Source organism: Marmota monax, unplaced genomic scaffold (genome assembly GCF_021218885.2).
Source record: "Marmota monax isolate L192 unplaced genomic scaffold, Marmota_monax_Labrador192_F-V1.1 WCK01_AAM20220418_F8-fsc00005, whole genome shotgun sequence".
In the NCBI taxonomy this organism is placed as follows: domain Eukaryota; kingdom Metazoa; phylum Chordata; class Mammalia; order Rodentia; family Sciuridae; genus Marmota; species Marmota monax.
In genome coordinates this window covers 28,516,468-28,541,295 of record NW_026692254.1, presented here as the reverse complement: position 1 = coordinate 28,541,295, position 24,828 = coordinate 28,516,468, and the positions used below count along the sequence as shown (strand labels likewise).

General features: G+C 37.2%; 1 protein-coding gene and 1 pseudogene across 1 annotated transcript in view; one reads left to right on the top strand and one right to left on the bottom strand.

The window, feature by feature from the left end:
• The window catches only part of Blm (BLM RecQ like helicase), a 104,028-nt gene that overhangs the window by 10,175 nt on the left and 69,025 nt on the right, over positions 1 to 24,828 (top strand). The gene's annotated exons all lie outside the window — the stretch shown is intronic.
• LOC124089421 (small ribosomal subunit protein uS7m-like) lies at positions 559 to 11,036 on the bottom strand (annotated as a pseudogene).

The window sequence follows — 24,828 nt, the reverse complement described above, 5'->3', positions numbered from 1 at the left end:
TCCTCCTGTCTCAGCCTCCCAAGTGGCTGGGATTATAGCTATGTGTCACCATGCCCAAAAGTTATTGTACCTTTTATTTGTTTTTCTTATTTACTGCTCTGGCTTGGATTCCCAGTGCATAAAAGTGGTGATAATGGGCATTCTTGATTCTTGTATTGAATTTTTTTTTTAACTTTCCTCTAGTCAGTTTTAATGAATGGTAGTTATTGTGTAATATGTTATACAAGTTCAGGGTGAAGATTTTCTAATAAATCTTCTCTAATACTAAAATTGCTTCTTTTTCATAGCATCCAAAGGCCCACTCTGAGATGGGAGAAGACTGGGCCCTGAGTTTCTTGGAAGAAATCATACCTCTTTACAAAGAGATAGCACAGGGAGAGCCAGTTCTAGACCCAAAGAAGGTTTTATAGGCAATAAACATGCAGCTCTATTCTTCTAAAAAATGAACTACTTTTTAATCCCCAGGTAATTTTCAACAGTGCAGTGGTTTATGAGGTTTTTTGTTTGTGTGTGTGTGGCAGAGGGCCTTGGGCTCCTCTGGGAACCTTTCCTCTCCCTCTACCAACAATGGTAGTGAGCCAGGGCTCAGTTGGCCTTGGCCCTCTTGTACGAGTTGTGCTTCGTGATCACAGGGCCCTTGTTGTGAAAGGCCTGCAGAAGCCTGTGTGACGGCTTCTTCAGCATCAGCGCTTATTCTCTCCATCATTCAGTGATCATCCATTACATGGCTAGGAAGCAACAACACTGGTTGGCTAGGGGCAAGGGGACCTGGTAGAATGGCAACCCTTAAGGATGGTACCAGCCCAGTCACAGACTCATTGTTTTTTAGTGCTTGATGGAAGATGGTTTAGGGGTCGTGTTTGATGTTTGCTTGTTCCTCTCCAGAAGTGGCATTGTACTTCTCAAACTGCTTGCTTTTTACAGATTCCAGAGTCTGGTTCATGAGGGATCTGGCCAGTACTTTGTTTCCTCTTTTTATCATCATGTTGGTGAATCTACTGATCACTACATCTTCAAACACAGTTTGTTTTTGTCATTGGGGCAGAGCTGAGTTTTCTTGAGCTCCTGGTCATATTTCTCTTGCTCAGTGAGCTCAGTCACAGGCTTGTGGTAATGTTCTTTGTCAATTGGGGATTCCCCAAATTCAGGACCACAGATTCTCCACATTACCTGGGTTTGCCCTAGAAGTGGACAGACAGTACACTGCATGCCTAGTGTCAGGCCCAACCAGCCTCAAAGAGACTTCAGTGTGGGGCTCTTGTATTATTCCTTTTTTTTTTTTTTTTTAAAGAGAGAGAGAGAGAGAATTTTTTAATATTTATTTTTCAGTTTTTTCGGCGGACACAACATCTTTGTTTGTACATGGTGCTGAGGATCGAACCTGGGCCACACTCATGCCAGGCAAGCGCGCCACCCCTTGAGCCACATCCCCAGCCCTTGTATTATTCTTGATCTAAAAGGAAAAGCTTTCCAAAGTTCACCTTACTGCAGATTATTATATTTTAAAATATATATCCCTCTGTCAGGTTAGGGGAGTTCCCTTCTATTTCTTGTTCAATAAGTATTTTCGTCATGAATGGATTTCATTGTGAATGGATGTTTAATTATTCTGTTTATTTTGTAGATCTTGGAAGTGATATTTATATGACTTTCTGCTTTCATTTTATATTATGATGAGTTTATTAGTTGATTTTTTTCTAATGCTGAACCAACCTTGCATTACTGAGATAACAGAACTTGGTCATGGCTTATTTTATGTATGCTGGATTTGGTTTGCTAATTTAGTGTTTGAAATTTTTGCATCTATTTTTGTGAATAAGAATTAGCCTGGAATTTTTCACAGTTGAACTGCCCTTGAAGGATTCAGTTTCAAGATCGTGCTAGCTTTGTAGATTGAGGTGGGAAGTTCCTTCTTCTAAACTTTGGAGTAGTTTATGTAAAATTGGAATCTTTTATTGCCATAAATGTTCATAAAAAATAATATATATGGTCTTGATGTTATCCTTATGGGTAGAATTTTTTTTTTTACTGTAGATATGACTTCTTAAGTTTCTGTTTCTTTTTGTTTGTTTTTACAAATTAATCTTTTAAAAATTTACCCATTTCATATAAATTTTAAAATTTATTGCCACAGTTGTTCATAACAACCAATTATTATGTGTTCATATCTATGCTGTATGCAAAGATTCTTTTCAATCCTTAAATTATTTGTGTATGTCCTTGTTAGCTTTCTGCCACTATAACAAAGTAATTGAGATAATTAACTTATGAAGAAAATAGGTTTATGGTGGCTGTTAATCTTAGAGGGTCCATCTATGATTGATTGGTCCTGTTTCTTTGGGCCTGTGGTGGTACATCATGGTGGGAATGTGGCAAAACAAAAGTGCTCGCTCATAGCCAGGAAACAAAAACATGAAAGCAATTAGGTTCCCATGGTCCCCTTTAAGGCCATGTCCCCTGTGACCTTAAGACCTTCCACTAGGTCCCACCTCTTAAATGCTGTAACACCTCCCAATAGAATCAAACTGGGGAGTAAGGCTAAACCACAGGGACAATTAGGGGATACTTATCCAAACCATACTAGTGTCTTTTCTGTTGGTTTTGATAAGTCTTCACAGAACAAACTTGGTTTATTAATCTCCTCTGTTATATGTTTATTACATTTTACTTTTCTTTCTATAAGTTCCTTTTTTTTTCTATTTTCATTAGGTGTATTTTTTCATTTTCTAACTTCATTAGTTTCTGCTCATTAATTTGAAAATTAATTTTTTATACTGGGGATCAAACCCAGGATCACTTTACTACTGAACTATATAACATGCCCCACCCCCCAGCTTTTTTAAGTTTTATTTTTGTTTTGAGAGAGGGCCTCAGTGGCAGAGACTGGTCTCAAACTTGTGATTCTTCTGCCTCAGCCTCCTTAGTAGCTAGGGTTACAGGCAGGCATCACTGTGCCTGATTTGTTTATTTTTTAAAGCAGCTAACTTGATATAAATGTATATAGTAAAGTATATACATTTTTAATGCATACATTTTGATCCATTTTACACACATGCATTATCATCACCACTACAATCAAGTTAATGAACACATTCATCACTCCCATAAGATTCCTCATATCTCTTTGTAATTCTCCTCTTCCCCTGGTCATTAATCTGGTTTCTGTCACTATAGTTTTTGATAAATGAAATCATAGAAGATTTTTTAAAATTTGATTTCTTTTACACATAAATCACATTTCTTTTTAGCATAATTATTCTTCCATCAGTTTTTGTGAACCAAGTATAAAATTATATACAAATTAGATAAAGATAGCACATACACAAAAAGAAAACTAAAGATACATCATACTTATAAATATCTATGAAAAAGTTCTAAAATATTGCCAGATAAAATCCTGTATAACATTATAAAAATATTAGCTCATGACCAAGTAAGATTTATACCAGGAATGAAAAGATGGTTCATTATTAGAATCATTGATACTATTTGCCATGTTGACAAGTCTCACAAGACATGGTATATAATTACTGGAGGCATTTTTATTAAGATCAAGGAAAAGGAAAAGATATCAATTCCAATCATTTGACATTGCACTGGAGTCTTAGCCAATGTAATTAGATAAGAGAAATCAATCAGAGGCATAAGATTTAGAGAATAAAAAGTAATATTGTCCCTGTTTGCAGATGATATAGTAATATATCTGGAATACTACACATGATCAATAAGAAAAGCAATGCAAGAAAGAATGTCATAAAAAAAAAAAACAAGGGGGAGAAATGAATTACAGTAGATGGGGTAGAGAGAGAAGATGGGAGGGGAGGGGATGGGGGATAGTAGAGGATAGGAAAGGCAGCAGAATACAACAGACACTAGTATAGCAATATGTAAAACAGTGGATGTGTAACCGATGTGATGCTGCAATCTGTATACGGGGTAAAAAGGGGAGTTCATAACCCACTTGAATCAAAGTGTGAAATATGATATGTCAAGAACTATGTAATGTTTTGAACAACCAACAATAAAAATTAAAGGAAAAAAAAAGAAAGAATGTCATAAGCTAACAATAGGCAATTAACATTCAGAAGGCAGTAGTCTTAATATATACAGATAAACAATATATAATGAAGGGGGAAATCCCATTACAGTGACAATTAAAAGAAATAAAATATTTAGGAATTTAAAATCATGTAGAACCTAAATGAAGAAATGTTTAAAATACTTCTAAGTAACACAAAAATTGCCTTAATTAAATAAAAAGACATCCACACTTCCAAGATAGGTCAACACAACATCATAAAAGTAACATTTCTAGAATCTCAGTAAAAATACCAGTATAGGGCTAGGGTTGTAGCTTAGTGGTAGAGTGCTTGCCTACCAAATGTGAGCCCTGAGTTTGATCCTCAGCACCACGTAAAGATAAATAAAATAAAGGTATTGTGTCCATCTACAAGTACAAAAAAATTTTTTTTAAATCAATATAAAATATCGGTACTAGGTAAGTTGATTCCAAAGTTCATATAGGAAGAAGAAAACATGCAGCAGCTAGGGAAAACACTGAGAAAAATATTACAGAGATTAGACTTTTAGATGTTGAAATAAATTACAAAAACCCTTTTCATGAAAATATTTCCATTTCTTACCTATCAGATTTGTAGTAATTAGAAAATTTAAGAAGCAGTGTGAGACTATGGGAAATGTAAACTGATAAAACCTTTTTTGGTTTTAAATTTTTTTTTTTTTTTAAAGAGAGAGAGAGAATTTTAATATTTATTTTTTAGTTTTCGGCAGACACAACATCTTTGTTTTGTATGTGGTGCTGAGGATTGAACCTGGGCCACACGCATGCCAGGCAAGCGCGCTACCGCTTGAGCCACATCCCCAGCCCACCTTTTTTGGTTTTAGCAAAGAAATACAATTAAATTTGAGCTATTCTTTGTAGTTTTTTGTTTGTTTGTGTAGTAATAAGAGTGTAATTTGGTAATATCTTACAAGTTACATATGCATATACACTTTGGCCTAGCAATTCCACTTGCAGGAATTTTCCATATATATATATATATATATATATATATATTTTTTTTTTTTTTTTAATTAATTAACTTTTTTGCACTACTGGGTATTGAACTCAGTGGTGCTCTACCACTTAGTCACATACCCAGCCTTTTTTATTTTTTTAGAGTACCAGGGATTGAACTCAGGGGCACTTGACCCCTGAGCCACATTGCTAGCCCTATTTTGTATTTTATTAGAGACTAAGGCAGGAGAGATCACAAGTTTGAGGTTAGTCTCAGCAACTTAGCAAGACCCTGTCTTAAAATAAAATTAAGTCCGGGCTTGGTGGCCCATATCTGTAATACCAGGGAGGCAAAGGCATGTGGATTACGAATTCAAAGCCAGCCTCAGCAATTTAGGAGGCACTAAGCAACTCAGTTAGACGCTGTCTCTAAAGACTAAACCAGAAATTAATGAAATTGATAGCCCTAAGGAGGTAGACAAGGAAAGGAATGGGGAGGCTGCTTCTCTGGAAAAAAAATCTGTTTATGTAGTTTTGAATTTTGAGAGTTTATCAGTGCTTTATGTATCAAAACATTAAGTTAACCCAGTACCACACACACAGAAATCCACAAGAAGGGTATAAACACAAACTAATAAATCAATTTCAAGTAATTAACATAATCACACTGAAAATGGGTTGAAAGGACTAATCAAGTAACTTTTGAGTATAATAATTTGATTATATAACCACAATGTAAAGAAGAAATCTGGGCTAGGGTTGTGGCTCAGTTTAGAGCGCTCACCTAGCATAAATAAAATAAAGGTATTGTGTCCAACTACAACTGAAAGTGTGTGTGTGTATGAAATTCAATTGAAATTGAACTATTCTTAGTAGGTTTTTTGGTTTATATAGTGATAAGAGTTTAGCAATTCTGAAATACTTCCTGTAATTCAGGATTGTGCAAATGAGTAAATATGTGATAGTTTTTTCTTCTAAGATCTTCTTTAATTTCTTTCTTTAATGTTCTGAATTTTCATTGTAGAGATCTTTTACCTCTTTCTTTAAGTTAATTCCCAAATATTTTTTTTGCAGGGGGTGGGGGTGGCTATTGTTAATGGTGAAATTTTCCTCTTTTCTCTTTCAGAGGATTTGTTACTGATGTACAGAAATGCCTTTGATTTATAGGTGTTGATTTTATATTTTGCTACTTTGCCAAATTCATTTATTAGTTCTAGAAGTTTTCTTGTGTAATTTTTTTGGATCTTCTAGGTATAGAATTATATCGTCAGCAAATAGTGATAATTTGAGTTCTTCTTTTCCTATTCATATGTCTTTAATTTCTTTCATCTAATTGCTTTGGCTAGAGTTTCAAGAACTGTGTTAAATAGTAATGGTGAAAGAGGGCATCTCTGTTTTTAGAGGGAATGCTTTCAATTTTTCTCCATTTAGAATGATGTTGGCCTGGGCTTACCATAGATAACTTTTATAATGTTGAGATATGTTTCTGTTATCCCTAGTTTTTCTAGTGTTTTGGACATGAAGGGGTGCTATGTTTTGTCAAATGCTTTTTCTGCATCTATTGAAATGGTCATATGATTCTTTAAGTCTATTGGTGTGATGAATTACATTTCTTGATTTCCTTATGTTGAACCAACCTTGCATCCCTGGGATGAACCCCACTTGATCATGGTGCATTATCTTTTTGATATGTTTTTGTATTTGATTTGCCAGAATTTTTTTTTTTTTAAAGAGAGAGGGAGAGGGAGAGAATTTTAATATTTATTTTTTAGTTTTTGGTGGACAAAACATCATTGTTTGTATGTGGTGCTGAGGATCGAACCCGGGCCGCACGCATGCCAGGCGAGTGCGCTACCGCTTGAGCCACATCCCAGCCCTTTGCCAGATTTTATTGAGAATTTTTGCATCTATTTTCATTAGAGGTATTGGTCTGAAGTTTTCTTTCTTTGAGGTATTTTTGTCTGGTTTTGGAATCAGGATGATATTGGCCTCATAGAATGAGTTTGGAAGTGTTCCCTCTTTTTCTATTTTATGAAATAATTTGAGGAGTATTGGTATTAGTTCTTTGAAGGTCTTGTAGAACTCAGCTGTGTGTCCACCTGGTCCTTGGTTGGTAGGCTTCTGATGGTATCTTCTATTTCATTGCTTGAAATTGATTGTTTAAATTGTGTATATCATCCTGATTCAGTTTGGGCAAATCATCTGACTCTAGAAATTTGTCAATGCTTTTGATATTTTCTATTTTATTGGTGTACAAATTTTCAAAATAATTTCTAATTATCTTCTGTATTTCTGTAGTGTCCATCATGATATTTCCTTTTTCATCACAGATGTTAGTAATTTGAGTTTTCTCCTTTTTTCCAATAGCATGGCTAAGGGTTTATCAATTTTTTTCAAAGAACGAACTTTTTGTTTTGTCAATTTTTTCATTTGTTTCAGTTTAATTGACTTCAGCTCTGATTTTAATTATTTCCTGTCTTCTGCTTTAATTATTTACTGCTTTTGGTGTTGATTTGTTTCTTCTTTTTCTAGGGCTTTAAGATGTAATGTTAGGTCATTTATTTGTTGACCTTAGAAGAAAGAGTATTTGTTGCTACTTAGAAGAAAGTGTATTCACTCATTGATGGATGAAATATTCTATATATGTCTGTTAAGTCTAAGTTTTCTATTGTATTATTGAGTTCTGTAGTTTCTTTGTTTAGCTTTTATATGGAAGATCTATTCAGTGTGAAAGAGGTGTGTTAAAGTTACCCAGAATTTTTATGTTGTGGTCTATTTGACTCTTGAACTTGAGAAGAGTTTGATGAATTTGGATGTTCCATTGTTTGGGGCATATGTATTTATAATTGTTGATGTGTGGTTCCCTTCTTTATCCCTTTTGATTAACTTTGGCTTGATCTTTATTTGATAAGAGGATTTAAACCCCTGCTTATTTCTGCAGTCCATGTGAGTGGTATGTTTTTTCCCATCCTTTCACCTTCAGTCTGTGGGTGTCTTTTCCTATGAGATGAGTATCTTGAAGACAGCATATTGTTGGGTCTTTTTTTTTTTTAAATTTGCTTAATTAAATTAAATTTAATTTGATTGGTGAGTTTAGGCCATTAAACATTCAGAGTTATTATTGAGACGTGGTTTGTATTGTCATTTTTTGTTTATATTTCATATTTAATTTGACTTACTTTCTCCTTTGATTAGTTTTTCCTTTAGTGTAATACCTCCCTTTGCTGATTTTCATTGTTGTTTTTCATTTCCTCCTCATGGAATATTTTGCCGAGGGTGTTCTGTAGTGCAGGCTTTCTAGTTGTAAATTCTTCTAACTTTTGTTTACTATGGAAGGTTTTCATTTTTGTCATCAAATCTAAAGGTTAATTATCCTGGATATAAGATTCTCGGTTGGCATCCATTTTCTTTCAGAGCTTGATATATATTGTTCTAGGATCTTCTAGCTTTCAGGGTCTGGGTTGAAAAATCTGCAGATATTCTAATTGGTTTCCCCCTATATGTTAATCTGATTCCTTTATCTTGTGGTTTTTAAAATTCTCTCCTTATTTTGTATGTTAGACATTTTCATTATAGTGTGCCTTGGTGTGCATCGTTGTGATTTTGTACATTTGGTGTCCTGTAAGCCTCTTGTATTTGATTTTCCAATTTATTCTTTATGTTTGGAAAATTTTCTGATATTATTTAATTGAATAGATTGTTCATTCCTTTGGTTTGGAACTCTGTGCCTTCCTCTATTCCAGTAATTCTTAATTGATCTTTTTGTTAACCCATAATTAGTGTTTTTTTTTGTTGTTGTTGTTAGACACACTACCTTTATTTTGTTTATTTATTTATGTTTATGTGGTGTTGAGGATCGAACCCAGGGCCTCGCGCATGCCAGGTGAGTGCTCTACCGCTGAGCCACAACCCCAGCCCTGTTATCCCATAATTCTTGAATGTTCTGCTCATAGTTTCATACCAACTTCACTGTGTGGTCAATGTTATTTTCAAGAATATATATTTTGTCTTCATTGTCTGATGTCCTGTCTTCCAAATGATATCATCTGTTTGTGATGCTTTCTATTGAGCTTTTAATTTTGTTTATTGTCTCTTTCATTTCAAGGATTTCTGTTTGTTTGTTTTTTTTTCAGAACCTCTATTTCTTTATTGAAGTAATCTTTTGCTTCCTGTATTTGCTTATGTAACACTTTATCAAAATGATCTCTTGCTACTTGTATTTTCTCTCTTATATCATCCTTTAATTCACAGAACATTTTAATTATGTACATCCTGAACTCCTTCTCTGTCATTTCTTCTATTGTGCTGGCCATGGATTCTAGTAATGTAATATCTTAGTTTGTTGGGGGCACTTTCTTCCCTTCTTATGTTTTTTGTGTATCTTCCCTACTATCACTGCAGATCTGAAGCTTTACAGTTTTTACCCTATAGGCTTACAATGTCCCTGCAGATTTCCAATGCCTCTCCTTTAAGGAAGAGAACAATGTGAACAGATTCTAATTCAAACAGTATACAACCTTAAACCAAACAGCTGCTATTTAGATGTTTATAGTTTTGTCACAATATGCAGAAATGGGGGGCTGGGGTTGTGGCTCAGTGGTAGAGTGCTCGCTGAGCATGTGCGAGGCACTGGGTTCGATCCTCAGCACTACATAAAAATAAATAAAATTAAGATATTGTGTCCAACTACAACTAAAAAAATTTAAAAATAAATAAATAAATACAGAAATGGTAAGTTCAATTATTACCTACAATATAAACAGTAGCGTTCCAAAAGAGTCTACAGTTTCTGATGGTGGACAAAGAATGGGGGGTGAGTTGTAGGATGAGATTTTGAAGGGGTAGGAGTTGAGGATATAGTTATTAGATCTTAGAAAGCATGAAGAGAATCTAAAGAAGTTGGTTAGTAGCAGGAGAAGAGAAAGTAATTTTGGGGAGATAAGTAAGTGTGAAGACGCAGAGTTAAAAACAAACAAACAAACATAAATATTAAGAAAAGTAAAGAATGTAAAAATAGGAGATTAAAAAAATATACAACACCACTGTAATATACTATTCCAACATCTCCGTCCTCAGTAGCCTAATTCATGAAAAGTACTTGATTTCACAAATGTTGATGTGAGGGTGGGAGAAGAGAGTGAGAGGGGAAAAGAAAAATCTCAAGGAAGATACAAGGATTGTTTTTGTTGGCGATGAGTATCTTTCCAGGTTCCCTTCTCATCCAATAGATGAGGTTGTCTGTTTTCTGGTATCTCCACTCTCAGGATGCTGAAGGTTATTAGGATGGAAGGGTTGGTCTTGGGGGTATGGCTCCTGGAGGTGGGGTATAGTACTTGCCCATCGCCAAAGGGCAATGTACTTTACAAGGATCTACTTTGAGGCCCACTCGTGTGATATCGGCGTGATATCGGCGCCTGGTCTTATCTTCTTATAGACCTTGAAATTCCTGGTCTCTAATTTAGTCTCTAAACTATACTTCACTCACCCCTCCCTTTCTATTTCCCAATCAAGAACCTTTCTCTCCAGAGGTCTTGTGGGCTGCATTCTGGGGGATGTGCATCTCTCACGGAAAGTTATTTTATATTGGGCAGTTTAGGACCCAGTTTTGTGACCTGGTTTTGTGAGCTAATGACTGGACACGTAGCCGGAGGCACTGTGCAGAGTTACCGGCTGCCAGGGAGAGAAGGGAGTTGCCCCAACTAAAGATGGTGATGAAGGTGTCCCAAGATGGAGGTGACTGCTTTCAGCGTTGGGGTGTCACGTAGGATAGGGCCAGGCCGTGTTGTTGAGCAACGTGTTCAGAGATACAGCTCTGTGGCATGCAGTATTGTGGCTGGTGGCTGTCACCGGACTCAGTGCAGTGCCCCCAGGTGCAGGCTACCATGTATAGGGGACTGTGGCAGTGTTTGCAGTGCCCCCAGAGGGAGCAACTAGAGGAGCCCCATGCTGGTAGATGGTGGTCCATACGGGAGTGGCAGCCGGAGTTCCTTTGCCCAGGTTGCAGCTGTGTATCCTGCATGGTTGCTAATGCCAGTGGTCCTACTTGGGCACCTGGAGGACCTGCGTGGACAAGTGACTGATAGTCCTGTGCTGATGCTGAGGCCTGGGGACCCCTGGGAGCAGCTGTCAGGGGTCATCTAATCACAGAGTAACAGTATTCCCACTACTTGAATCCCAGGTCTCAGAATGACACAGAATGCAGCCTCCCTTAGCCCACCATCTTGGATCTATAATATTTTTTAATACATAAAAATGTTTATAAGCTGGGCGCATTGGCGCACATCTGTAATCCCAGTGGCTCGGGAGGCTGAGGCAGGAGGATCGTGAGTTCAACCAAGCCTCTACAATTTAATGAAGCCCTAAGCAACCCAGTAAGACCCTTTCTCCAAATAAAATATAAAAAAGTGCTGGGGATGTGGCTCAGTGATTAAGCACCCCTGGGTTCAATCCCTAGGACCCCCCAAAAATAAAAAAATGTTTATAAGAGAACACTATGAGCATTTGTATACCAACTAGTATGATTTGAGGGTGTCCACTAAAGACCCTTATTCCTCAGCATGGCAGTGTTGACAGATGGGGCCTAGTAGGAGGTGTTTGGGTCTTAGGGACAGAGCTCTCATGCCTCTCTCATAGGACTTCTGCTCCATTTTCTCTCCTCTGCACATGCGCCCTTGCCCTTTCACCAAGAGGGCCTCATCTGAAACCTAGCAGATATTGGCTCTGTGTTTTTGTATGTTCCAGCTTCTAGAACTGTGTAAACTTTCCTTTAGGTGGGCTGGTTTGGCTTATGCCTGTAATCTCCATGACTTAGGAGGCTGAGGCAAGAGGATCACTAATTTGAGGCCAGCCTCAGCAATTTAGCAAGATCCTTAAGCAATTTAGTGGAACCCTGTCTCAAAATAAAACATTAAAAAAGTGCTGGGGATGTGACTCAGTGTCACCCCTGGGTTAAATACCCAGTACAAAACTTTACAAAAGACCTAGGCTCAAGTATCTTTTATAGCACAGACAATAGATACCACATATCCAAAACATTTGATAAAGAAGATAAAATGGATAAGTTCTAGAAACATAACCACCAAGTCTGAATCATGAAGAAAAAATCTGAATAGACCCGTGACTTAAGGAGATTGAATCAGAAATCAGGAGCCTCCCAATGAAGAAAAGCTCAGAACCAAATGATTTCACTGATTTTTAACAACATTTAAAGGAGGCTTAAGCCAGGTATGGTGGCCCATGCCTGTAATTGCAGCAATTCAGGAGGCTGAGGCAAGAGGATGATCACAAGTTCAAAGCCAGCCTCAGCAATTTAGCAAGGCCATAAGCAACTAAGTGGGACCCTGTCTCAAAATATATTTTTTACAAAACGGCTGGAGATGTGGCTCAGTGGTTAAGCTCCCCTGTAATCCTCCTACCCACCCTCACCGCCCCCCCAAAAAAAAAATAAAGAAGATTTAACCTAATCCTCCTCAGATTCTTCCAACTAATCATATATGATAAGGGACTAATATATAGAATATATAAACAACTATAGCTCAACAAATAAAAAAAATAATTGCCTTAAAAAGTGGGTAAAGGTCTTAAACAGTCATTTTTTTTAGAGAATATATGCTATGATCAATAAGCATATAAAAAGATGCCCATTTTTACTGATCATTAGTGAATTGCAAATCAATCAGGAGATACAACCTCACAACCATTAAAAACAAAGTCAGGTGCAATAGTGCACACTTATAATCCCAGTATGTACAAGCCTGAGGCAGGAGCATTGGAAGTTCAAAGCCAGCCAACATTGAGACCTTATTTCACCAGGGATGTGGCTCAGTGGTATATACTAGCATGCATGCACAAGTTCCTGAGTTCAATCCTAAGTATGTGGAAAAGTTGGAAGCCTTGTTTGCTATTGAAAGAATTGAAAAGAACTGAAAGCCAGATCTCAAAAAAAAAAAAAAAAAACCCCAAACACTATACCCATGTTTATAGCATTATTATTCACAGTAGCCAAAGGTAGAAGCAACCCAGACATCCTTTGATAGATGAAAAGATAAATAAGATGTAATATTAGTATACAATAGAATGTTACTGATCTTTAAAGGAGGGAAATTCTTTTATTTTGTACCAGGGATTGACCTGGGGGTGCTTCACTACTGAGCTACATCCTAGTCCCACCACCTTTTTTGTGGATGGACACAGTACCTTTATTTTATTTATTTATTTTTATGTAGTGCTGAGGATTGAACCCAGTGCCTCACACATTCTAGGTGAGTACTCTACCACTGAGCCACAACTCCAGCCCCTACCTGGAGTTTTATTTTTTATTTTGAGACAGGGTTTCACTAAGTTAGTTGCTTAGGGCCTTGCTAAATTGCTGAGGCTGGCTTTGAACTTGGGATCTTCCTGCCTCAGCCTCCTGAGCCACTGGAATTACAGGCGTCAGCCACCATGCCCGGCTTAAAAGGAGGGAAATTCTTACACTTGCTACAATATGGATGAACCTTGAAGATACTGTGCTAAGTAAAATAAGTCAGTTACAACAAGATAAATACTGTATGATTCCACTTATAAGAGGTGTCTAGAAAGTCTAACTCAGAAATTGAAAATAGAATGATAGTTGCTAGGGGCTGAAAGGAGGTGGTAACGAGAACTACTTGTTTAATGGATATTGTTTCAGTGTCAAGAATGAAAAACTTCTGGGGTGAATATGAATATATGTAACACTTCAGACTTGGACCTTTAAAAATGATAATGATGAGAAATCATGTGTTATGTGTATTTTACCACAATAAAAAAGGACTTGGGCAACCAGAAGAATGAGAAGTTATACCTCATTTATGTATGATGTGTCAAAATGCATTCTACTTTCATGTATAACTAATTAGTACAAAAGGTGGGGGGCATCTTGAAGGAACTGTATTTCCACTGGCCAAATAGGATGTTTTGAGCATCAAAATACAGCTTTCCCTTGGTACCTATTGGGGATTGTAGTTGGATACTCCTTAGGTTCCAAAATCCAAGGATGTCCAAATCCTTTATATAAAATGGCCTGGTCTCTCAGTGGCAAGCTGTTGTTTTAATACTGGGAATGAACCCAGGGCTTCATTCATGCTGGGCAAGTGCTCTACCACTGAGCTGTTTTCCCAACCCAAGGTACATGTTTATGAGAATCTCAAAATGTCTTTCTTTATTTCTCGTTACTTCCAAAATAATAGCTTTATGGAGACGTATTTCACATATCGTAAAATTCACCCATTTTATGTGTACAGTTAAGTGTCTTTAGCCCAAAGAGGAACCCCACACCCTTTGCCATTCTTCCCCAAATCCTCTCATCCTTCTGAACCCTAGGCAATCTTACTCTTTTTTCTGTCTCTGCAGATTTTCCCATTCTTGTTCATTCCACATAAATGGAATCAGAATCAATACATGGCTCTTTGAGACTGTCTTCTTTCACTTAGCATAATGTTTTCAAGGTTAATTATCATTTTGTATTTATTAGTACTATATTCCTTCATATGATCAAATGACACATTATGTATACATACACATTTAATTTATTCACATCAGTTGAGGGCTATTTGCCTAGTTTTCACTTTTGGGTTATTATGCATAATGTTCCTGGGAACGTTTGTGTATTTGTTTGAATACTTATGGTTTAGATCTGGAATGTCCCTCAAAGGCTCATGTGTTGAAGACTTGGGCCACAATGCAATAATCTTCAGAGGTATGGATTAGGGAACTGATTGAATCATGAGGACTCTGATCTCATTGATGGATTGATATGTTTATGGGTTCATAATCAAATGGACTATTGAGGTGGTAGAAACTAGGAGGTGGGACCTAGTTGGAGGAAGTAGCTCACTGCTTGTGCCCTGGAAGGTTATAGCTTGTCTCTCTCCTTGCTTCCTGGCTGCTATGAAGTAACCAGCTTTGTGCTGCTACACCGTTCTGGCCATAATGTCCTGCTTAATCATAAGCCCATAGCAAGAGGCCCAAATGGACTAAACCTCCGAAACCATGAACAGAAAATAAATCTATATTAGTCAGGGTTCTTTAGACAAATAGAACCAATTATATATTAAAAGGGAATATATTAAATTGAGTCACATGATCAGAGGCTGGATAGTCCTACAATGATACCTATAACACTGGAGAGCAGGAGAAACCAGTAGTTGCTCAGTCTAAGAAGCTGGAAGCCTCAAAACCAGAGAGATGAATGATATAGTCCCAGTCCCAGACTGAAAGCATAGAAACTCCCTGGAAAGTTTCTGGTTTGAGTCCATGTTGAAGGGCTGAAGAAGTTGAAGTCTGATGTTCATGGGTAATGACAGCCATGAAAGATGCACCTATGCAAGAAGAATTGAGTTTGTACTGCTGGCAAACTTCCTCCTTTCATTTTTGTTCCATCCAGGTCCCCAGCTTATTGGACAGAGCTGCTCACATTCAGGGTGTGTCTTTCTTCTTCCATTTGCTGTCTCACATGCTAGTCATCTCTGGAAGCACCCTTGAAAACACCCAACATGGTGTTTTATTAATTTTCTAAGTATATTTCTCAATCTAATCAAGTTGACAATCAAGATTAACTGTTACAGGGCTGGGGATGTGGCTCAAGCAGTAGCAAGCTTGCCTGGCATGCCTGCGGCCCGGGTTCGATCCTCAGCACCACATACAAAGATGTTGTGTCCGCCGAAAAAACTAAAAAATAAATATTAAAAACTCTCTCTCTCTCTCTCTCTTAAAAAAAAAAAAAAAAAAAAAAAGATTAACTGTTACAGCTTGTCCCCCCCCCCTTTTTTTTGGTGGGGTGCCGGGTACCAGGGATTGAACTTAGAGGCACTCGACCACTGAGCCACATCCCCAGCCCTATTTTGTATTTTAGAGACAGGATCTCACTGAGTTGCTTAGTACCTTGCTTTTGCTGAGGCTGGCTTTGAACTTGCAATCCTCCTGCTTCAGCCTCCTGAGCCACTGGGCTTACAGGTATGCACAACCATGCCCAGCTTGTTTTCCATTCTTTTGGGTATATACTTAGGAGTGAAATTGCTCTGTCATATGGTAATCCTATGTGTAGCCTCCTAGAGTACTACACAACTTCACCAAACTGGCTGAACCATTTTACATTCACACCAGCAAAGTGTAAGAGAGTTTTGATTTCTCCACATCTTCACTAGCACTATCTGTTGATTTTGTTGTAGTTAGTTTTTTTTTTTTTTTAAGTTGTAGTTGGACACAATACCTTTATTTATTTTTATATGGTGCTGAGGATCCAACCCAGGGCCTCGCACGCACGAGTTAGGCGAGTACTCTACCGCTGAGCCACAACCCAGCCCCTGTAGTTAGTTTTTTAAAAAACAAAAGCTTCATTGAGATTGTTTATTCACCTTTTAAAAGTATACAGTTCAGCCAGTTACACTGGTGCATGCCTGTAATCCCAGTGACTCAGGAGGCTAAGATAGGAGGATCACAAGTTCAAGGCCAGCCTCAACAACTTAGGAAGACCCTAAGTAACTTAGTGAGACCCTGTCACTAATAATAAAAATAAAAGGGCTGGGGAATGTTGCTCAGTGGTAAAGCACTCCTGGGTTTAATCAAGTACCATTTAGCAGGGCTGGGGATGTAACTCAGTGGTAGAGCATTTGCCTAGCATGAATGAGACCCTGGGTTTGACACTCAGCACCATGAAGAAAAAGTGTACAATTCAGTATTTTTTGAGGGGACTACTAGGGATTGAACCCAGGGCTGGAACTGAGCCACATCCCCATCTCTATTTTTATATTTTATTTAGAGACAGGATCTCACTGGGTTGCTTAGGGCCTAGCAAAATTGCTGAGGCTGCCTTTGAACTTTCAATCTTCCTGCCTCAGCCTCCCCGGCAGCTAGGATTACAGGTATGAATCCTATACCTGGCTCTTCTTTTTTTTCTTGTACCAAGGATTGAACCCAGGGCCCCTCAACTACTGATCCATATCCCCAGACTTTTTTTTTTTTGAGACAAGGTTTTACTAAGTTTCTTAGGTCCTCACTAAGTTGTTGAGGCTGGCTTTGAACTTGTGATCCTCTTTGCCTCGCCTTCCGCTGCTGGGATTACAGGTGTATGCTACCACGCCTGGCAATATCCTTATTTTTATTTATTTGTTTACTTTTGTCCCAAGAATTGAACCCAGGGGCTTAACCCCTGAGTCACATCCCCAGCCTTTTTATTTTGAGGCGAGACCTCACTAAGTTGCTTAGGGCCTTGCTAAGTTGCTAAAGCTGGTCTTGAACTTTTGATCCTTCTGCCCTAGTCTCGAGTCAGTCACTGGGATTACAGATATACACCACCAAGCCTACCTTAATTTTTAAAGTAAATTTGAGGAGCATGCTGGGGATTCAACACAGGGCCTTACACATGCTAAGAACATGCTCTACTACTGAACTATTACCCCAGGTGAGAAATCAATATTTTGCCCAAATGTCACACATGAAATTTATGTCTCCTGCTTGGAATTTCTGGGCTTTCTTGAATCTGAGGACTTATATATTTAATTAGTTCTGGAAAAGTCCCAAACATATTATCCAATATTAATTCTGCCCTGTTTTTTCTGTGGAACTTTTGCTAGATTTATGTTAGACTTTCTTACTCTACCAAGTCTCTTCTCATATTTTCTGTTGTCTTTGTGTCTCTGCATATGTCTCAATTAAATCAGAGACTATAAAAGTTCTGAATTGTATTCTACTTGTAAGATAGCAATTTAGCCTGCTACAATTTTTTACACACACATACACACACACACTGACAAGACACAAGACTCCTGGTCAGATATAGATAAAAATGCACCAGCAGTATCACACATCACTTTCCCTTGTCCCAGTTCCTACAAGGTTTTGTGATGAAGACCGAAGAATAGTGCAGATCCGGTTCAGTGCAGAACAGGAGAGACTCTGAACTTCTGTGGAGTTGCTGGTCCATCGGCATGCCCTCCCCTTCAGAGAGACTACACATTACTCTGGAATGGAGACAGATCTCTCCTGATTCTGAAGGGGAAGGTACTTTGATATTTCCTCTCTGAAATGTAAGGAAATATCACCTGGGAGACATGAGAGGGCTTTGTCGTTACTACTCAGGATGTCTTTGGGAATGCATGGCCCCAGATCTCTCTGGAGTGATCACTGTTATCTTCAGTTTTCAAGGTCATTTGCCACTAAACATGTCCTTTGCTCAGAAGTCTTGGACTACAATGTAGAAATGTGAGAAATCCGGGAAGAGTGTTGTGGTTTGGATGCAAGGTGTCCTGCAAAAGCTCATTTATGATACAATGTAAGAAGAATGTTCAGAGGTGAAATTAGTAGATTATGAGAGCTGTAAATAAATGGATTAATCCACTTGAATAGATTAACTGGGTGGGAACTGTAGGCAGATAGTATGTGGCTAGAGGAAGTAGGTCATTGGGGGCATGCCTTTGGGGTTTTTGTCCCTGGTGAGGGGAATGTTCACTCACTGTTTTTGCTTCCTGGCTGTCATGAACTGAACAACTTCCCTCCACCGCACCCTTCTGCCATGATGTTCTGCCTCATCTTGGGCCCAGAGCTATGGAGTTGGCTGGACATGGACTTAACCCCTGAAAGCCAAAATAAACTTTTCCTCCTCTCACTTTTTTTTTTTTTTTTTTTTTTGACACCAGGAATTGAACGCAAGGGCACTCAACCCCTGAGCCACATCCCCTTCCCTTTTTTTTTTTTTTTTAATTTTATTTTGAGACAGGATCTTGCTAAGTTGCTAAGGCTGGCTTTGAACTTGCAATTCTCCTGCCTCAGACTTTGCTGCTGGGATTACAGGAGTGCATCACCGTGTCCAGATCTAAATTGTTCTAGTTGAGTATTGGTCACAGCAATACAAAACTAACAAAAAGAGGATCCTGAATGCTTTCATGTGACTTTTCTGCTAGCTTACTGTCTTTTTAGCTTTGTGTAATCTGGTTACTCTGTTAATTTTGGTTGTTTTTTAGCTTAGAAATTCTTTTGGCAAGGTAATTTTTTTTTTTGAATTTTTAAATATTTTTATTTTTTAGTTTTTGGTGGACACAACATCTTTTTTTAATACATTTTTTAAAATTTGTTTTAATTAGTTACACATGACAGTACAATGATCTTGATATATCATACATTTGAAATCAAATGGGGTATAATTACTCCTTTTTCTGAGTATATAGGTTGCTGAATCACATTGGTCGTACAGTCACGTATATACATACAGCAATAGTAGTGCCTATTTTATTCTGCTGTCCTTCCTATCCCTGGACACAACATCTTTATTTTATTTCATGTGGTGCTGAGGATCGAACCAGCGCCCTGCGCATGCCAGGCGAGCGCGTTACTGCTTGAGCCACATCCCCAGCCCCAATTTTTCCTATTTTTCTATCTTGCATATTCTTCCTAGCTTGGCTTTCCTTCCTTTCTTCCTCTTCCCCACCCTGCTCTCTCTTTCTCACAGTACGGAGGATTGAACTCAGGGACCCTTGACCATTAAGGTACACCCCTACTCACTACCCCACCCTTTTTTTGACACAGGGTCTTTTTTTGACACTAGGTTCCTGAGGCTGGCCTTAACTTCCAGTCCTCCTGCCTTAGCCTCCAGAGTTGCTGGGATTACAGGCATGCACTACTGCATCTGGCCTTTGCCTTTTATTTCTCTCATAATATATAGAGTTGCTTTATATTCTTACACCTCAAAGTATTTCTCTATGTTTACTAGTTCTTTCTCATTCCTGGTACCTTGTTTCCATGCATGCTTGGCTATGCACTGTCCTTGAAAATTTTTTTGTAATAATTAATTAAGGCATAGGATAAAGGTATATTCCTCCAGAGACAGTTTTGTACTTGCCAAGTACCTTGAGGTTAAACTCATTTTAATCTAAATTCATTGCTTGCTTTCTTTTTTTAATTGTGCAGGTGATGAAAATTGGTTTGAAAAGTTTCAGAAGTTTATGATTTCAGCATCTTCTGTAGTTAGTCCTTCAGGAACAAATAACTTTTTTATTTTGTTTTCCTTCCTCCCTCCCTCCCTCCCTTCCTTCCTTCCTTCCTCCCTCCCTCCCTCATTCCCTCCCAGGCTGGCCTGGAACTTAATCCTCCTATCTCAGCCTCCTAGATAGCTGGGATTATAGGTGTATGCCACTGCACCTGACAGTAACTTTACTTTTTCTTCTAAATTCTTGGGAATGGAAGTGGAATTTGATTTTGGCCCCAAAGACATAGTTCTTTGGCATTGCTGGTTTATATAGGAAGACTTCTCACAATAGGAAGGCTCTAACTTCGATTTCTGTCCATCCTTTTCCACCAAGGCTATCAAAACTGATGTTCAGGTTCTCAGGATTAGACAGATATCCTCAGAACAGAAGCAACTTCTAGCTTACCTTACCTTCCTGGGTTCTCAATTTCATTGAGATTTTGTCCTGAGCATTTTTTATTTAAATTGTCAAAGATTTGATGTATTTAGGAATTTCTTTTTTTTTTTTTTCTAGCAATAGTCTAAGGCAATGGTCAAAAAGCCTTTTCTATAAAGGATCAGATTGTAAATATTTTAGGCTTTGTGTACCAGATAGTCTCTATTGTAACTACTCACTTGTTATGCAGAAGCAACCATTGGCAGTATGTGAACAAATGCAAAACTACAAAAATAGGTAGCAGTTCTTATTTGATCTGTGAGTCATAGTTTGCACATTTCTGATCTAGGGTATATTGCTTACTTACTATCCTAAAGACATTCGTTAAATACTGATTCCTTTTCCTATTTTCTTCTTTCATTATACATTATATTTTGGGGACTAGGTTTTTGTTTTTCTTTTTTTAAAGATATATAACATTCTTTTTTTAAAAAAAAATATGTGTGTGTGTATATATATATATATATATGTATGTGTGTGTGTGTGTATATATATATATATATATATATATATATATTGGTTCCCATTCCAGTGTTTAGAATTTTTGTCTCTTGTTTTTGTCAAAGGAAAGGATATCAGATAAAAGTCAAACCATTTTTGTTGAGTTTTATGAATTATTCTTATGGCATTTTAATTGGAATTTTGTTGTTCCAGAAATTAATTCGTGAAGAAATGTTATCTTTATGATATTTAGACCTTTCTTTCTTTTTCTTTTTGTAATATTGTTCTTTTTAGACATACATGACAGTGGAGTATATTTTGACATATTTATACAAACATGGAGTATATCTTATTCTAATTAGGATCCTAGTCTTGTAGCTGTACACGATGAAGACCTTTCATTTAAGAACATGAAATATTTCTCGGTTCACATCTTTATTTCTCTCAGTAATATTTGGTCACTTTCTTTCAGTTATGAATGTCTTTTGTTAAGTTAATTACTACTTGTTTAATATTTTTCTTTGCTATTGCTAGTTGAATGCCTTTAAAAAATTGCATTTTCTAGTTAGTTATTATTACTTCATGAGAATGCATTTAGCTTTTGAGAATTTATATTTATCTTTTACTTCACTTTCCTGAAGTTTTAATTAGCCATTGTTATGACTGATTTTCTTTGGATTTTGTTGGTATATAATCAAGTTGTCCACATGTAATGATAATCTTGTCTTTCCTAGTATTTTCTTTTTTGAACATTTTTGCATTGGCAAGAATGCTCAATTTGATAGTGAAAATGAGAGAATAGTCTTGTTCCCAGTCTTGCCCCTGATTTTAATGAATTCACTCCCATTATAAAATATAAGATATTATATTGGTTCTTGATTTTAAATACTTCTAATTCTGTGTTTTGATGTGTTTGCTTAAAATGGTTTGATTTTTATCTGATCCTTTCAAAAATGCATTGGTGATAGATACTGTATGATTCCATATATGTGCAAGAATTTTAAGAAGAGTAAAGCAACTCTAACTAGGAAAGAGCACCTGGAAGCCTGCTTTGGTGCTAGAACATTCTTTGCTTTGATTTAACTGTTATTTATTCAGTTGTATATGTAAGTGAAACTATTGAGCCACACACTTAAGTGCCTTTTACTGCAGGGACATTATATTTTTAAATCAGTCGATCTGATTGTATTGATTTTTGTTCATTAAACTATTGAATTGATACATTATTAGTGATTTCACTTAATGTATCAGCTTTTCATCTCTTGGATAAGCCATAATTGACCACAGTTATAAAAACCTTGATATATTTTATATATTTTTTAACATTGTTTTTTAATTCTCATTCAATAAATGTCAAAATGCAATTACAATAGCTAGTACAATTGAAAACCGTTATTGTAAGTGTATTATAGGGGAACTTTTCTTTATCAGACTCTTAATATTGCTTACTATCTTCCAAACACCATTCTTAGCACTTCATAAATATTGATTTAATTTGTATGATAGTTATATAAGGTGGGTAGGCATTTTAGAGATGAGGAATAATGATATGTTCAAGGACACTTAGCTAATGAGTGATAGATCCAGAATACAAACCCACATATTCTGCCTCAGAGCTCATGCTCATAACCACCATTACGCTACTGCCTAAATTGACAAGGAAGGAGGAGTAGAAATGAACTGTGAAGAGCATCTGAAAGAAGGCATGTGTTTCAGGAAGGGTGATGTAGTCAGCTGCTTTGTGTGCCAGGAGGTTAGGACAGATAGGAATTGAAAGAGTGTGTTGAATTAATTAAAATGGAAATCATATTGACCCTATTCAGGGTGTTAGAATTGTGATCAGGTTAAAGCCAGATTTATAATAGAAGAGTCATTGGGCTTAGAGAAATGGAGAATGAAGCCTCTCAAGAAGTTCAGCTGTGCAAGTAAAGAGAGATCAGTAAGTGTAGGAGACGTAAGGAGTCTTGTAGGTATTGTGTTTTCTTATTTCCCCTAAAGAGTCTCTCATATATATACAATCTAAAAGGAAAACTAGTTGAGAAAGAGGACTAATTATACAGAGTAAGAGTATTAAATGTAAGTAATAGATTACATTTTTTGAAAAGATGGGAGATCTGTATGGGTCCTAAAGTTTCCGTAGAGAGCTTGAGGTGGTCAAAGAGGGTAGGCCGGGTCCGAATCAGGTGGTCTTGCATGTTTGGCAGCTGGAAGATGAAGGAGTTCCATGTGTTGGTTTCTGCTTTCTCTGTGTCATAGAAGGGAAGTCATCTGCTAAGAGTGAGGAATAGGAAATTTTGAGAAAGTGGTTATAGAAAGAGAGAAAATAAGTGGATCAGAGAAACATAGTTTTGCCAGGCAGAGTTGCAGGTTTCTTTGAGGTTGGCAAACAAGAATTCATGTTTTTTATTTTGTTTTAATGAAGCTTTAAGGTCAAGATCATGTTTATTTTATAGAATGAATTTTGGTACTTTTTTAAAAACTATTTTTAAATTCTTCTGTTTTGACAGTTCATTTTGTTTTTGTCAATATTGATTTAAATCTATTTAATTTAGATTTTAAAATCATTAATATACTATGGTATTTATGGTTCTGTTTTTCTTATATTTCATTTCTTTATATGTTACTTTCATCCTTTATATTTTATTTTACTATTTGCCATTTTATTATCTTTATCTTCTTCATCTTTTCTGCCATTTCTCTCAAAATTTTTTAAAATATATTTTTAGTTGTAGATGGACACAATACCTTTATTTTATCTATTTATTTTTATGTGGTGCTTAGGATCACAATGTGGGCTTAGCCACAACACCAGCCCACATTTCTCTCAAATTTTGAATTGTTATTCTGTGCTCTAAGATCTGTAACTTATATAATTTATTCATTGCTTTCCTCTCCTTTGCCAGGAGAGGAAAAGGCCGAGGCAGGAAGACCACAAGTTGCAAGGCCAACCTGAGCAACTTTGTGAGAACCTGTCTCAATATAATAAATAAAAAGGGCTGGGGGTGTAGCTAAGTGGTTAGAGCATTTCAGATTCAATCCCCAGCACTGGGGGCTGGGTGCGGGGAAATAGGGAGAAAAAAGAATATGAATTAAAACCTATGTGGAAAAAAAACCCTCTGAAAGATCCTTGGAAAATGGGCTTGGAGACCATATGATATCCAATAATTAATACATTTTCTTTTCTTGTGGGAAATAATGAGATAAATTTTGACAACAGTATGTCATACATAGTCTTCATTCATTCAAGTTTGTTTGTTTATTGTTTCAGGGAATTGAACACAGGGGACACTTAACTACTGAGCCATATCCCCAGCCCTTTTTTGGGGGGAGGGGGGTTGTTTGTTTGTTTGTTTGTTTGTTTTGAGACAAGGTCTTGCTGAATTGGTGAGTCTGGCTTTGAACTTGCAATCCTCCTGCGACAGCCTTCCAGCTGTTGGGATTACAGGCATGTGCCACCATGCCTGGCCCACCTGTATTTTTGTTGTTGTTGTTGCAGGGGATTAAATTTAGGAGTACTCAACCATTAAGCCACATCTCCAGCACTATTTTATATCTTATTTAGAGACAGGGTCTCACTGAGTTGCTTAGCACCTGCTGTTGCTGAGGCTGGCTTTGAACTCGAAATCCTCCTGTCTCAGTCTCCTGGGTTGCTGGGATTACAGGCATGCACCCCTGCACCTGGCCCACCACTATTTTTTATTTTATTTATCTTTTTGGAGAGAGAGAGAGAAAATTTTTTTTTAATATTTATTTTTTAGTTTTTGGCGGACACACATCTTTGTTTGTCTGTGGTGCTGAGGATCGAATCCAGGCCGCACGCATGCCAGGCGAGCGCGCTACCACTTGAGCCACATCCCCAGCCCCTACCACCACTATTTTTTAAAGGTTGTTTTATATCTTACTTTTTTTGTTATAATTATGTACTTCCTAGCAATAGTTCTTTTTTCCATTAAT